The sequence below is a fragment of the Chaetura pelagica genome, unplaced genomic scaffold, assembly GCF_000747805.2.
Source record: "Chaetura pelagica isolate M959 unplaced genomic scaffold, ChaPel_1.0 scaffold296, whole genome shotgun sequence".
In the NCBI taxonomy this organism is placed as follows: Eukaryota; Metazoa; Chordata; class Aves; order Apodiformes; family Apodidae; genus Chaetura; species Chaetura pelagica.
Genome location: NW_009953648.1, coordinates 562,477 through 574,736, shown reverse-complemented (window position 1 = coordinate 574,736; position 12,260 = coordinate 562,477). Strand labels below are relative to the sequence as shown.

General features: G+C 40.4%; 1 protein-coding gene across 4 annotated transcripts in view; it reads left to right on the top strand.

The window, feature by feature from the left end:
- The window catches only part of CTNNA1 (catenin (cadherin-associated protein), alpha 1, 102kDa), a 103,115-nt gene that overhangs the window by 56,352 nt on the left and 34,503 nt on the right, over positions 1–12,260 (top strand). The window lies entirely within an intron of this gene.

Sequence of the window (12,260 nt, the reverse complement as noted above, 5' to 3'; positions counted from 1 at the left end):
TTTCTCACTTTTTTAAAGCCTTGGGGATTCTGAGCATGATGTGCAACTGCCCCATAGTTTGGGGTGCATCAAGCTGGTCCAGCTCTTCAGAGTTGCTGTCTAAGCTATGCAAATCTCTTAATTTTTTTGAGGTATCCATTCTTCTTTACTTCTGGCCTGCAGCATTTCAATGAAAATGGCATCTTCATATAGCTTCCAAGTTATTTTATTCTGAATTTTAAGGAACTAACATTATTTCATAAAGGAACCAGTGGAAGACAGTGCTGCTGTCCCCTGCCTCACCAGCAGGATATGACCATTCCAGGTGCAGTAGTGAGAACATCTTGAAGCATGTTTTGTCTAAAGCCTCCCTTCATATTGCAAGCCTAATTTATCTAGAAAATTTTCAGGGCTTGTTTACAGGAGAAGTTGGCTGGCATAACAATAGCAGTGCCTCTTCTGCCATATCTTCAGTGGATGTGTGTCCACACATGGAGTTTGTCGGAATAATTACAAAGGAGTAATTGCACTGCTCTGTCCTCGAGCCTCCCTCCTGCCTTTACTAGGTGAGCCCTTCCTCCCTGCACCTTCAGAACACATGTGCTGTCTGAAAAGCAATGGGTGGCTGTCCACACTTGCATGTAAGAGCTGTTTCTAGTGACCTTTACCTTGTGTGCAAAATGCCAAGCTGCAAATGAGTTTTACAGAACCTCTATGCAGCCAAACAGTCTGTCTTTCAAGAGAGACTATTACCCTGGAATTGTGCATTAAACAATATTTCTGACTGGCATCAAAAGGTTCTGCTAAAATGATATGCTGCTGCAACAACTTTTTGAAGGCTTGCTTATTGCTTTTGCTGTCTAAAATGTAACTATAGCTATAGAGTAGCATGATCTAGATGGCTTATAAACCTCTATCATGAATGTAGATGGATTAATATCTACACTTGGCTCCAAGAGAAAGAGATTAGTGCTCCTGCAGGGCCCTTTTCTCAAGGGAATAGAGAGCCATTGTGGAGTTGTAGGCAATGTCAGATTTACTGTGAAGGAAGACAGGTTGGGATGGGTTGCACTTACATTGTCTCAGTGTGTCTCTGCCAGAATGGAAGAAGGATGCTTGCAAGGTCCTATCTGATTTCTACTCTCAGGCAGAAAACTCAACTGAGGTGTCCAGAGGAGTAACAAAAGATTATATAAGAGCAGAACAGAAGATGTTCCGCTTGGGGAGATGAGAAGGGATTGCTTCCACCTGCTTCCAGTGGAAGATCATTGTGCCAGGGAGTTTATCATAACTACCCTGAGAAATGCTGCTGAGTGACTCGAGCTGCAGCACAGCATGGAGCTGTGTAGTGTACCACACTGTGAGTTACAGGCTCTTGTGCGTGTAGATGATGTGAAAGAGAAGGTTTAATGCCAAGGGATGGGAAGACAAGCACATGGGATAGCTGCACTGCACTGGGTAACTCAGCAGATCCCCAGATGAATTAGTGAGAAGTTTTATACCTTAAATTTAGTACCACTTTCTCCTGTTACCAAGAGGGAGTCAGTGCTGCTCTCCTGGTGAACCAGCCACTAGAGGGCAATGCGAGGTACATGTGCATTTCTCTTTCTTGACACTAAACTGTTGCATGTGTTGACTAGATGGGAAGAGTGGCAGTGCTGGCTCTGCACTGGGTTAGCATGGGAAGTTCTCACTCCTGCAGTGCAGAGGTGTTTACAGACCCTCCAAGGAGCTGTAAAGAGATACAAGCCCATGATTTGGGTAATTTTATTTTTAAATGTTCCCTTGTTGGCAGCAGAGCACTGTCTGCTTTGTGGTTCCTCATGTCCAGGCTGCCAAATTTGACCAGAAGGTGCAACAACCACAAAAATATGATTTGCCACTTGGGTCTCTGTCTTTTAGAGAAACCATACCAAAGCCCAGTCCCAGAGGGCTTCCATCTAATTTGTTTCTCACACAGTAAAATGTAACACCCTTATCCTGTCCTTGGAAAACTGAGAAATGGTAAAATAGTAGAATGAGACTTTTCTCGGTTGAATAATACATTTCAAAGATAGCTTTCAAGATTGCTCTGTACTAACAGTCCATTAACTACCTACTACTCTACCTGAATTCTGTTAAAACAATTTAATTCAGGAACTGGGAAGCAAATTTAAATGCAGCACGTAAGTGTAACAGAAGAGACAGCATTTTGGGAACCAGTAGGAAGAAGTTAAATTCCCTTGTGAACAGTGAAGGTCCTCCTGTTTAGTGTGTCAGGTACTTCCTTGTGCTCCAGTGGGTTTTACTTGGTAGCCTTGGCTCTCCAACCTGTAACTTTGGTCTTGAGGGAAGACAGCTTGGCATTGGCATCCTTAGCTTTGGACTTCCTCCCTGGAAGGTGCCAGGTCTCGGTGCTCAGTTTTAAGGATGTCACAGCATCACACTGCGTTTGTGTTCATCCCATTCTTTGAACTGTGCTTCTGCCCAGGTTGCCTTTATACCCCTCCCTCTAGTCAGTGCAGTGGCACTTCTGGCTGTTCTCTGAAAAGTGAAAAAGCCAGAAAAGTTCAAAAGCAACATTTTGTACACTATGAAGTGCTTTAGAAAAGAAAAATTAGGTTGTCAATTTGTCGGTGTTTTATACTGTTTAGTTTTAGTGGCAGTGCTTTTTAGATCTGAGGAAATAAGGTAGCTAAAAGGTAGATGAGGAGAGTTGGTAATTTCTTAAAACCACAAGCAATCTTACTTATTCTGGAACCCAGTGCCCCTGTGTCAAATGTTTTTCTCAACTTAAATGTTATTAAGTCTCTTTGTCAGAGAAACTTTAGGAAGACCAGGGAGATGAAAGCTCTCACTGGTATTTCATAAGCATAATTATTATTTTTTTTTCCCCAATTGCTTTAGTTTGTCTGAAAAGACTGCTCAATGCCTTTTTTTAATGCACTGGGTTGTATCTTGCATATGGAGAGATTATTTTCTCATTTTCAGTGAAAACCCAGGAACAGATGCAGACTGCATATTTATTTGCTTGGGAAGAATCACATTCAGGCACTTTCAACAGCTTAAGCTATCCAGACCCTCCTCTGCTGACATTTTCCCCTTCTGATGCCCTGACTGTTCAGCCTGATGTCCTAGAGTAATTCTTCAGACCTCAATCTAAAAATACCACTCTCCAAAAGCCCAAAGCCTTGCACGCTTGCAACAATTTTATTGCAATTTATCCTGATCTGCCCATCCTTGCAGCCTGCATGTTCCTAAATAGAGCCTAACAGCTGCAGGTTATTTATATGTGAAAGACTTTTAAAATATCTGAAGTGGGTAAAACATAGGTTAGGTTTAAAATAATAGCTACCTTTTGGACTTCAGACACAGCAAGGGTTTTGACAAACTGAAGTTGTCCTCAGTTCATGAGATACAACTTATCAGGGCATAGCTGGTTGCATTTGTGGTAAAGCTATGTACTTAGGGTTTGTGCAACTTACACATTTATTAAAAATGAAGCATGGAATGGAAGTATACAGCAGCTCTAGGAATAAATCTGGTCTCACAGGTTAATCCCTTGTGTCCATTAACTGCCTGGTTTTCAAGGTTTATACCAACTTTATAAACTAGCCCCTCTGGGGGTGGGAGTGGACTGGCTGTTCTCATGCTTTGAATATTCTTTCCTCATCTTTGCCATCAAATGGATGTATCAGTACTCAAAGGCAGATGGTGTATCTCGGGTGAAAAGTGCACAGACAAGCACAGCACTTGACACCCAAATCAAATATTGACTTGGAAGGCTTTTCTGAATCCTTAGATACACAAATCTCTTAAAATGTAGAATTTTCCAAGTTATGGCCATTGTCACACACTGTGGTAGCTGAACACCTGCTTTTCCTGTTCAGTAAACTAATTTACAAGGTGGGGGGGGAAGTCTGCAAACTCAAGTTTTTCTTTTATTTTGAAGTTAATTGTGTCTTACAAGAGAGACATCCTTGTGCTGTAGTCTGGAGAAGAGGCAGTTAGTCCAACTCAAGCCCAATTTCCCATGTTAAGATGGAGAGCAAAATGTCTTTTCCTGAGAACAAGCACGTTTGCTGTAATTTGTCTATAGATACCCTTGGCAGCAATTTGAAACAAATGCCTTCAGTAAATGACCAATATAACTCTAATGTGCCCTATAAGGCCTGACACTCTTCAAGAACTGATGCACTTTGCTTGTAGGTTCATTTTATTAGTCAACTAATTCATAAATAAATTAAATTCTACTCATAGGACATGTTTCCCTTGCATTTATAATGAGTAAAGTAAGAAAACCTCAGCAGAAAAAAATTCTTTCATTTTCCAACAAAACTGGATATACAAATTTAATACATCATACATAAGTAAAGGCAAATGACCTTTTAATAGGATAGCTTTTGTTCTTGTAAGGCTTTTTTGAGGCCAATCTTAAAATGCTCCAGCAAATTATGTATGAAAGGATCTGTAAAATGTTGGTAGAGATTAAAAATAATGTTGGAAGTGGAATAAGAGCTTTCAGGATAGCGTTTCTATCCAGATTTCACTGTAAGTGCACATGGAAGAAGCAAAGTAATCAGTAATCTGACAGAGAAGCTGCTGAGGGAGATGAAGTGATAGAAGGTGAATTTGAACCCTCTCTCACCTGGGCAATGATCAAGGTGTTCAGAGACTACTTCTGTTTGAGAGACATCCCAACTGGCTGCTGGTGCACCAAGGAGAGGTATTTCTGCCATAGCATTTCCACAGGGGCAGTCATTCTGTTGGACCAATGTTGAGAGTTTGGGGCTCAGTCTTTAAACACTAGGGCCAAGGGAGATGTGAAGGGTGTAGAAGCTGGAGGTGAATGAGGTTAGGGTTGGGAAAACCATTCAAGTCCTTTTACCCCCCTAGAAACAGCCCTGTATTTTTTCTTTTCCTTTTGCCTTTGATAACAGAAGCATTTGGGGAAGGGAAAATCTGTAAAAAAAGGTCAGGAAATGTAATTACAGTTGAGTATAGGTGGTGTTGACATGATGTCTTCAGAGACAGTAAAAAGCAATAGAGTTCTGGCCTACTTTATTTTCCAGATATTTGAGTCTTGATTCCAAGAGCATTTTAAACTTAGCTTTTTGGGTGCAGCTTTTATAGAAATGGCATAAATGTTTTAATTCTTGATAACATCTCTGTGTAAGGCTCATTCCTCATACTGTCTTGTTGTCTTCATCAAGAGCAGAATGTGTACTTATAATTACAGTTAAATTTGCCACAAACAGTTATCTGAATCCCAAAAAATGGGTTTAAACAGCTAATAATAGGCACCAAGTTGGAAGCCTTTAGTACAACTGTAATGCAGCAAGCTCTGAGTGATAAGTGAGATGAGATAGGAAAGAATTAGAGTTTCTACTTTGATAAACCTAGAGGCTGTTGTGGATAAGGATGATTATTCAGGTACTATCCAAATATCACTGCTAGAAACACTTTTATTTTAAAGAAAAAACATTTGTGTTGCTAAGAAGTCTCTAAGATGAAGGTTTCATTTTGAAAGTTTTAGATTAAGATCAGATCTACATCACATACCAGCAGTGTGATTTCTGTCATGGTAGCTCAACTCGACTTGTGTAACTTAACGTGTTTTGTGCCTATAAGATTTTATCACTTTAGCTTGTTTGTCTGAGGAAGGAATAGTTCCCGTGCCAATAGTCACATCTGCTGCTCCAGCTGCAACTCTGAGGGGCACGGTGCCCACATCGCACACTGGGGTTCCTTTACTAGCTCTGGTCTCTTTAAGTCAGGTCTATGGAAAGGAAAATCAACCAGGCTGGGAATGAAGGTATTCCTGTATTGCTAGCACTTTACTACTGGGGATATGTTTTATGCTCTAGATGTGTTAATTCCCTTCCAACACCTCTTCCCCCTCTTAGATTGGAAAACCTTCCTGTTGGCAAGAGAGAGCTGTGCTCTCCGTTCTGCACTTGCTGCTTGGTAAAGAGAGCCCAGTTTGGTTAGTCATGGTGCACAAACTCTGGGTTTGCCCAACTGTGTGAAAATTTCCCTTCTTTGTGAAACCCTAACAACCCATGGGGTTGGGGAAAGGGGTTTCCTCTGGTATGGAAGGAGCTTGGGTGTGTTAAGCAGTGTTTTTGCAGGACAGCTGGACCTAGAATGGCAGCAGGAGGCTGGAGACTGCATTCAGGTTGGGAGCCACGTGCAGAGCTGTGTGCTTTAACTAGATTTTTTAGATACACAGACACAACTTGGAAGGTGTAAGTTTTGAGATTTGATCCCAAAAGAAAGGTGGTTACCCATGAAAAACTAAGCAATTGCCTCAATGTTATAGGTAGCAGAAGTGCACACTCCCTTGTCTCTGATTCCTTTCCTTGAAAATGAAAATTGCTCTTGTCTCTTGCATGAGGTTGCAGAGCTCTGGAAAAAGCAGTTATCTCCATTTTAGTTCATTGTTCCCCTCAGTGTTTTGCATCTGGAGTTCTTCTGTGTACAGCTTGTTTTACTTAAAGACATTAACTATTTTAATACCTTGGGGTTCTGTTGCCCACAGCAAGCTCTTGCAAGGTATCTTCTGTGGAGCTGCAGCTACTTGTAACTACCCAAGTCATATAAAACCAGAGTAACTGACAGCATGACTCCTGCTATCCTGCTCCAGACCCTGTTCCCTTGAACCAAAGTCTTCTTGCCATCCCCCTATGCATTAAAGAATTGAAACTGTTCTGTGTAATTAATAATAAGCTATGCCTCTGCCAAACTAGGCAGTTTGTAGGATCAGAGCTGTAATACAGGCTTCTCCCTCATGCAGTACCTGTTAGGATGGACATAAAAATGCTCATGTTCATCTTGAATATTGTAGTGTAAAAGTGAATTTATAAAAGTATGGACTTATTCAATAATAAAAGCCTTTTCTTTGGAGAGATGGATATTACATAATTGACACATCTCTTCTGAGAGTCCTCAGTTGCCACTTAGTTCTGCCAGAACAGTTGTCTCTGCAGATAAATTAATTTCATGGGCTTTGACCATCATGAAGTGAATCTGGACTGTTTTCTTAATGTGGGGGAGGAAGTAATGAGATGTGCTGTTACTGAATTCTGTGAGAATACACTTGCCTTTAGCAGATCCTCAAGAGGAAAATGTTAAATGGCTGCCTGTCCATTCTTTTTTGGAGGAGATTTTAAATGGGGGATTTTAAGTTGCTTAAAAGTGGTAATTTCCATTCCCAGAAAAATCATAACAGAAAAATTAAAAAATAGAACAAGAAGCTGAAGGTTTTAAATTTAATCAGAAATCACAATGCCAGAAACAGTTTTGAAAAGTTTTGTTTCCACATTGTTTAAATTCCCAAATTTTCTGAGTATAAATGAGTATGTGTTTGTTATTTTTGCATAGGGGTTTGTCAGAATTGGTTATGAGAGGGTAGTGGTTCATGTTAAATAGAAAAGTTAAGTTTTTCCATCGTAAGACCTTCTGAAAACTTCTGCAATGCTGTTTTTACAACTGCAGTTTCAAACTAGAGTAGTGAGACTCTTAGAATTTACTTCATGTATGTTTGTCTCCTGCCTAGAGATGTATAATCCTTATTTATGGCAATGCTGCGTGGCACAGGCAACTCTTGACAATTTTAAATAATGCAACAATAAACACATTACAGAGCCTTCTTTGGATTACACCACTGCTGGATGGTTGCATCCAGCACCCATTTAAGAGGGCTTTGCATATTTGACTTTCAGAAGCAGCTGTCCTGAAACCATAACCTCTGAACAAGGAGGAAAAACTTGGTGTTGCTTTTCTGAAGTCAATCCAGGTGCAGGAAGCAAAGACATTAATGCAAACCTTCAGTCTCAGCCTTTGAAAACCTTGTAAAAGGAGATGTAGTATGTTAGAGATTCTAGTTCTTTATTTTTCTTGCATTTTTTGTCTCTCTTGAAAAATCAAGTTGTCAATCCTTTACTAAGCAGTTGCTTGTAAAGTACCCCCTTTACTTAAGCTAGAATGTCAATGCAAAAAGAATGTTTAACAAATTCAAAGCTCAAGCAGTGTTTCTTGATTATTTTCAACAGTGTAGTGTAATCTCAGTCATGACCCCACGGTTGTGTAGTTGAGGCTGTTACACTGTTTGAATTGCTGGAAGATACTGCTCCTTTGTCATTATCTGAGCAAATTTCAAGTTTAAAATTTAAAAAAGAGTATTTCAGGTGAAAAAGGCCCAGGCTACCTATTGTCATGGAGGGCAGTTGTCTACAGCAGCTGACAGCAGACAGATCACAAATGGAGGGAAAAAGGGCTTTAGAGAGGTCAAGATTTTTCCTGATTTTAAAATTAGTAAATTCTAAAGAATCAAAATGACTAAACTTGAGGGGATCTCAAGAGTGACACATGGCACAATATTTTTTATATTAGAATTGTACTTTCTTGTTAATAACAGTCCTGATTGACCCTCTGCCCCAGGATGGTGCCTGCCTCTAGAAGGAGCCAGATGAGGAATGTCTCCTCCAAAAACACCATCTCATCTTGCAGTACTCTTATGTCACCCTTAATACGAATCACATTTGAGTTCCAAAATCTGATTTGTGCCTAAAACCCACTTTCCAGCTCAGTTTGTCCTTCTTTGAATTTTACTTGGCCCCGGTTCATCAGCTCAGTTAGTGGGAATGGCCATGTCTATGGGTGTCCTGCAAATGCTCCCTGCGTTTATCTCTGGGAGTAAATTTAAGCTCATTCGTGTACACATGGACCTTTGGGTCCATTGTGACCTTTGGGACACTTGAAGATGTCTATGGAACATGGTCTTACACAAGATAAACTAAGAGAGTCTTGATATTGCAGGGAAATATGTTTTTAAATTGGTCTGTCAGTGCTGCCACACTATCTCTGCACCACATCAGTCTGGTTGCTTTGCTCTGTCTTCATTCCCTATGTATTTTTAACTTTTTTCAATAGATTGCTCGTTATGGCTGATTACATTATTCGTGGGTTTTTGTCTCCTTTGATGCCTGTCCCAGTAGTGCTTATGTAAAAGGGCTTGATGATATTGAATGGTAAGAACGAACAAATGCAGTGAGAATTCAATTGCTATTTTGCTCTCAAGCACAAGTATTCTTTCTAAATCAAGTCTGACCACTTACTGTGTCAGTCAGCTACGGTGTTGGAGACACAGAGAAAGTATTTAATTTACATTTGATTTAAAGAGAATTTCTGTTTGCTTGAGGTGCTCTATTTTATTTGAAAGTTTTAAAAATGCATGATTTTCAAGTGCTCTGCAGTTTTTAAAACAAATTTGGACATAGCTGATCTTCATCTTGGCTGCAAAATCCTATGTAATATGTATGCTTGTCACACTGGTACTCTAGCCTCTCTGCACACTGGGAGTGTCAAGTCATTTATCAAACATCACGCAGGAGTTATTGATGGTTTCTTTCACAAACCTTATGCATTTTACTTCTTAGTCATACAACCATCCATGTCAGCTGGTATATGCAGCTTTAGAATTCATGCTATAGAGCACCTGATAATTAATGACAATTTAAAATACCTCATTGTAGTATCATTTACAACTTGAATAATTCATTCCCATAGCTCTTCTCAAATTTCAAATTATGAGAGGCCTGTTAATGTTTTCCAATAGTTTGACAATGTCTTCCCACGAGTGCAGTAAATGCTGGATTGCTGTGAATTTAGGGTCATGTCCTACAGTGCTCTAAAGTTATCTCTGCTGCCACATCCCTGCTTTGCTCTGTTGTTCAGCAAATAGTTTACTGGGAAGCTGGTGTGCTAATCTGGCAGAGAAACTAATCCACCAAAGCCAATAGCTTTTTTTTTTTTTTTGTGGATCAGCATGCTGATACGAAGTGTTGAGATTTGGAGATGCAGTAGTAGGATGGGATGTGGCAGCCAACAGTTGGCTTGTCTTGAACTGCCAAAGACCCTCAGTCAGGGAAGCACACACATGTCTTTCATAAAGGTTGGCAGTCCCAGTCGGGCAGTCTCTAAAGAGTTGCCATCAGTGAGGTATTCAGAAGAAAAATGACTGTTCAAAAATGACGGTGCAAAAAAGCAAAATTTCATCATACCATGGCAGGGACACTCAATTATAAACTTCTTTGCCTCTCTGTATTCAGACGGAGCAGGGTTTTTCTGTGTGCTTGATTCATCACACTTGGCTTGAGAGAGAGCACAACATCTCCAGATATCAGAGAGGCTGATTTTCTAGTGCTTCAATGTCGCTTTTATTCAGCCCCTACTCAATAGAGCTTTGTGTTCTTCTCGCTCCTAGAGATTGTAACTGCTGCCGTGGAGGCAGAAATGGCCTAAAAATATGGGCCATAAAAGATACTGGCAAACTGGTGTTTCTCAAAAATATGACCTGTGCTTAAAACAACAGCAAAATCTTTATTTGACTGGTAAATCATGGCATCTTGCTGTCTTTTGATTTTTGAGCCTCTAAACAAAAACATAATATACTACAGCGTGCTGTGAACTAGGGGTTTAAGACGTTGCAAATCTACAGGGGAAAAAAAAAAAACCTGTGTTCAAAATAAAATCCCTTTCTGATAAGGCATTGTCAGGAGTCCAGCTGCTTTGTGGTGGTATTATGTGGGGAGGAACTAAGCTGGAGGCTGTTGTAAGAGAGGAAGGGAGGCTTTGCCACGCTGGGTGCAAGCTGCCCAACCTTGCAATGAACTGAGGACTTGCTGAACTTGTAGGTCTTCTCTATGAAGGCTGGTGGAAAAGAAAGCTGAGAAGTTGAGCACTAATAGTTGTGAAAGCTGGCAGAGTTTTCTGCCTTAATGATGCTGTGTGGTCTTTCTCTCAGTTTGGTCTTGTCCAAATATATGCAGTTGCATCTGTTTGCTTGGTTTTAAGGTGTTGGAAACACACCTGTCTTCTTGACAGCACAGAAGTTTCAGAACTTTGTAACTAGACTTGGAACTGGAGGAGGAAGAGGCTGTGCATTTTCCAATGGGAACTTGCTTTTTGGTCCCCAAATGAATGTATTGATGAAAAACACTCTTCAAGTGTGTTGACATGTGGTTGAGGGTTTATGGGACAGTGATGTATTCTGTGTGGAACATCTTTCCTAAGGAAATGGCCTGCGGAGGGGGAAGAGCACACGATATAACTGCGGATACCACTTCAAATTACTTGTGTAGGAATGCACAGGATAGTTTAATTAAAGGGAGAATGGAATTTCCCCAGATTATAGAGAAATGTATATGGAGAAATCTGATTCACTGGTGTTACTGAGCATCTACTGGCTTGCAATGATGCATTTACAGGACATTTACTGAGGGTTTTGCAGGTTGCTCTGTCTCTGAAAGGACAGTACTTGGTGTTCATCTAGGTTCACTTTGTGCTATTTTTACAACTTTCTGTGTTCAAATGGCTCAGAATAACATGCTTGTCATTCACCTGTCAACCAAGAAATGTAACGTACTTCAGACTTCCTTCCCCTGAGAATAACTGATGAGAGGAGTATCTTCAATTACCAAAAAATTCCGTGCTGTCCCATTCCTGTGTGCTTTTAAAAGGCAGATAAACCAAAAGGGCCTCTGTTTCAAGATGACCTTGTTAAGGATGTTGTTTTGCAGCAGATCAAAGTTTCAGAGGAAAGTTTTTAGCATCACAAGCTGCTATTCAAATTTCAGAGAATTGTGGATGGATCTTCAAGATCACCTGTAGCAGCAGATATTTTTATTGGATGAATTGTGGCACAAGTGGAGGGCTGAAGGAACACCTCCCTGATACTGCAATCTCTGACTAGATAGGAAGTGTATTGAGTAGTTTAAGGCAATGCATTCCTGGCACCAGCAGCTCTGTGCAACACCAGCAAAACACCTTGAGCTTTGCAACACTGCTGCATCACTTGCCTAGCTGAGTTGCTTGATGAACCTCCAAGTTCTTCTGTGCTGACACACAGTAGAATGTAGAAATGTTTCAAGAGAAAGGGAGCATCCCTCTGCTTACAGACCTGGGAATGCTTGATCCCTGAGATGCGTGGGAGCTGCATGGGTTTCTTTTAATTGTGTGGTTGCTGCTGTCTTACTTGAGTGGGAATGGAATTTTTAACTGTAACTTCAAGTGCTGCCAGTGATGCTCTTGTACTTTTTACTGGAGAGGAGTTAACCCAAGCAGTGGTAACAATGATTTGTCTGTCATGTTTAAATGACCATGGTTTTAAGATCTAATGTGTTATGGCTACAGAAGAAATAGATGTCATTAGTGGTTTCAAAATTGTTTAGTTGTGAATGAACGCGGACACTTTGGATTTCAGGATGGGTTACTGTTGCGAGCAGGTAAAAAATTTCCCT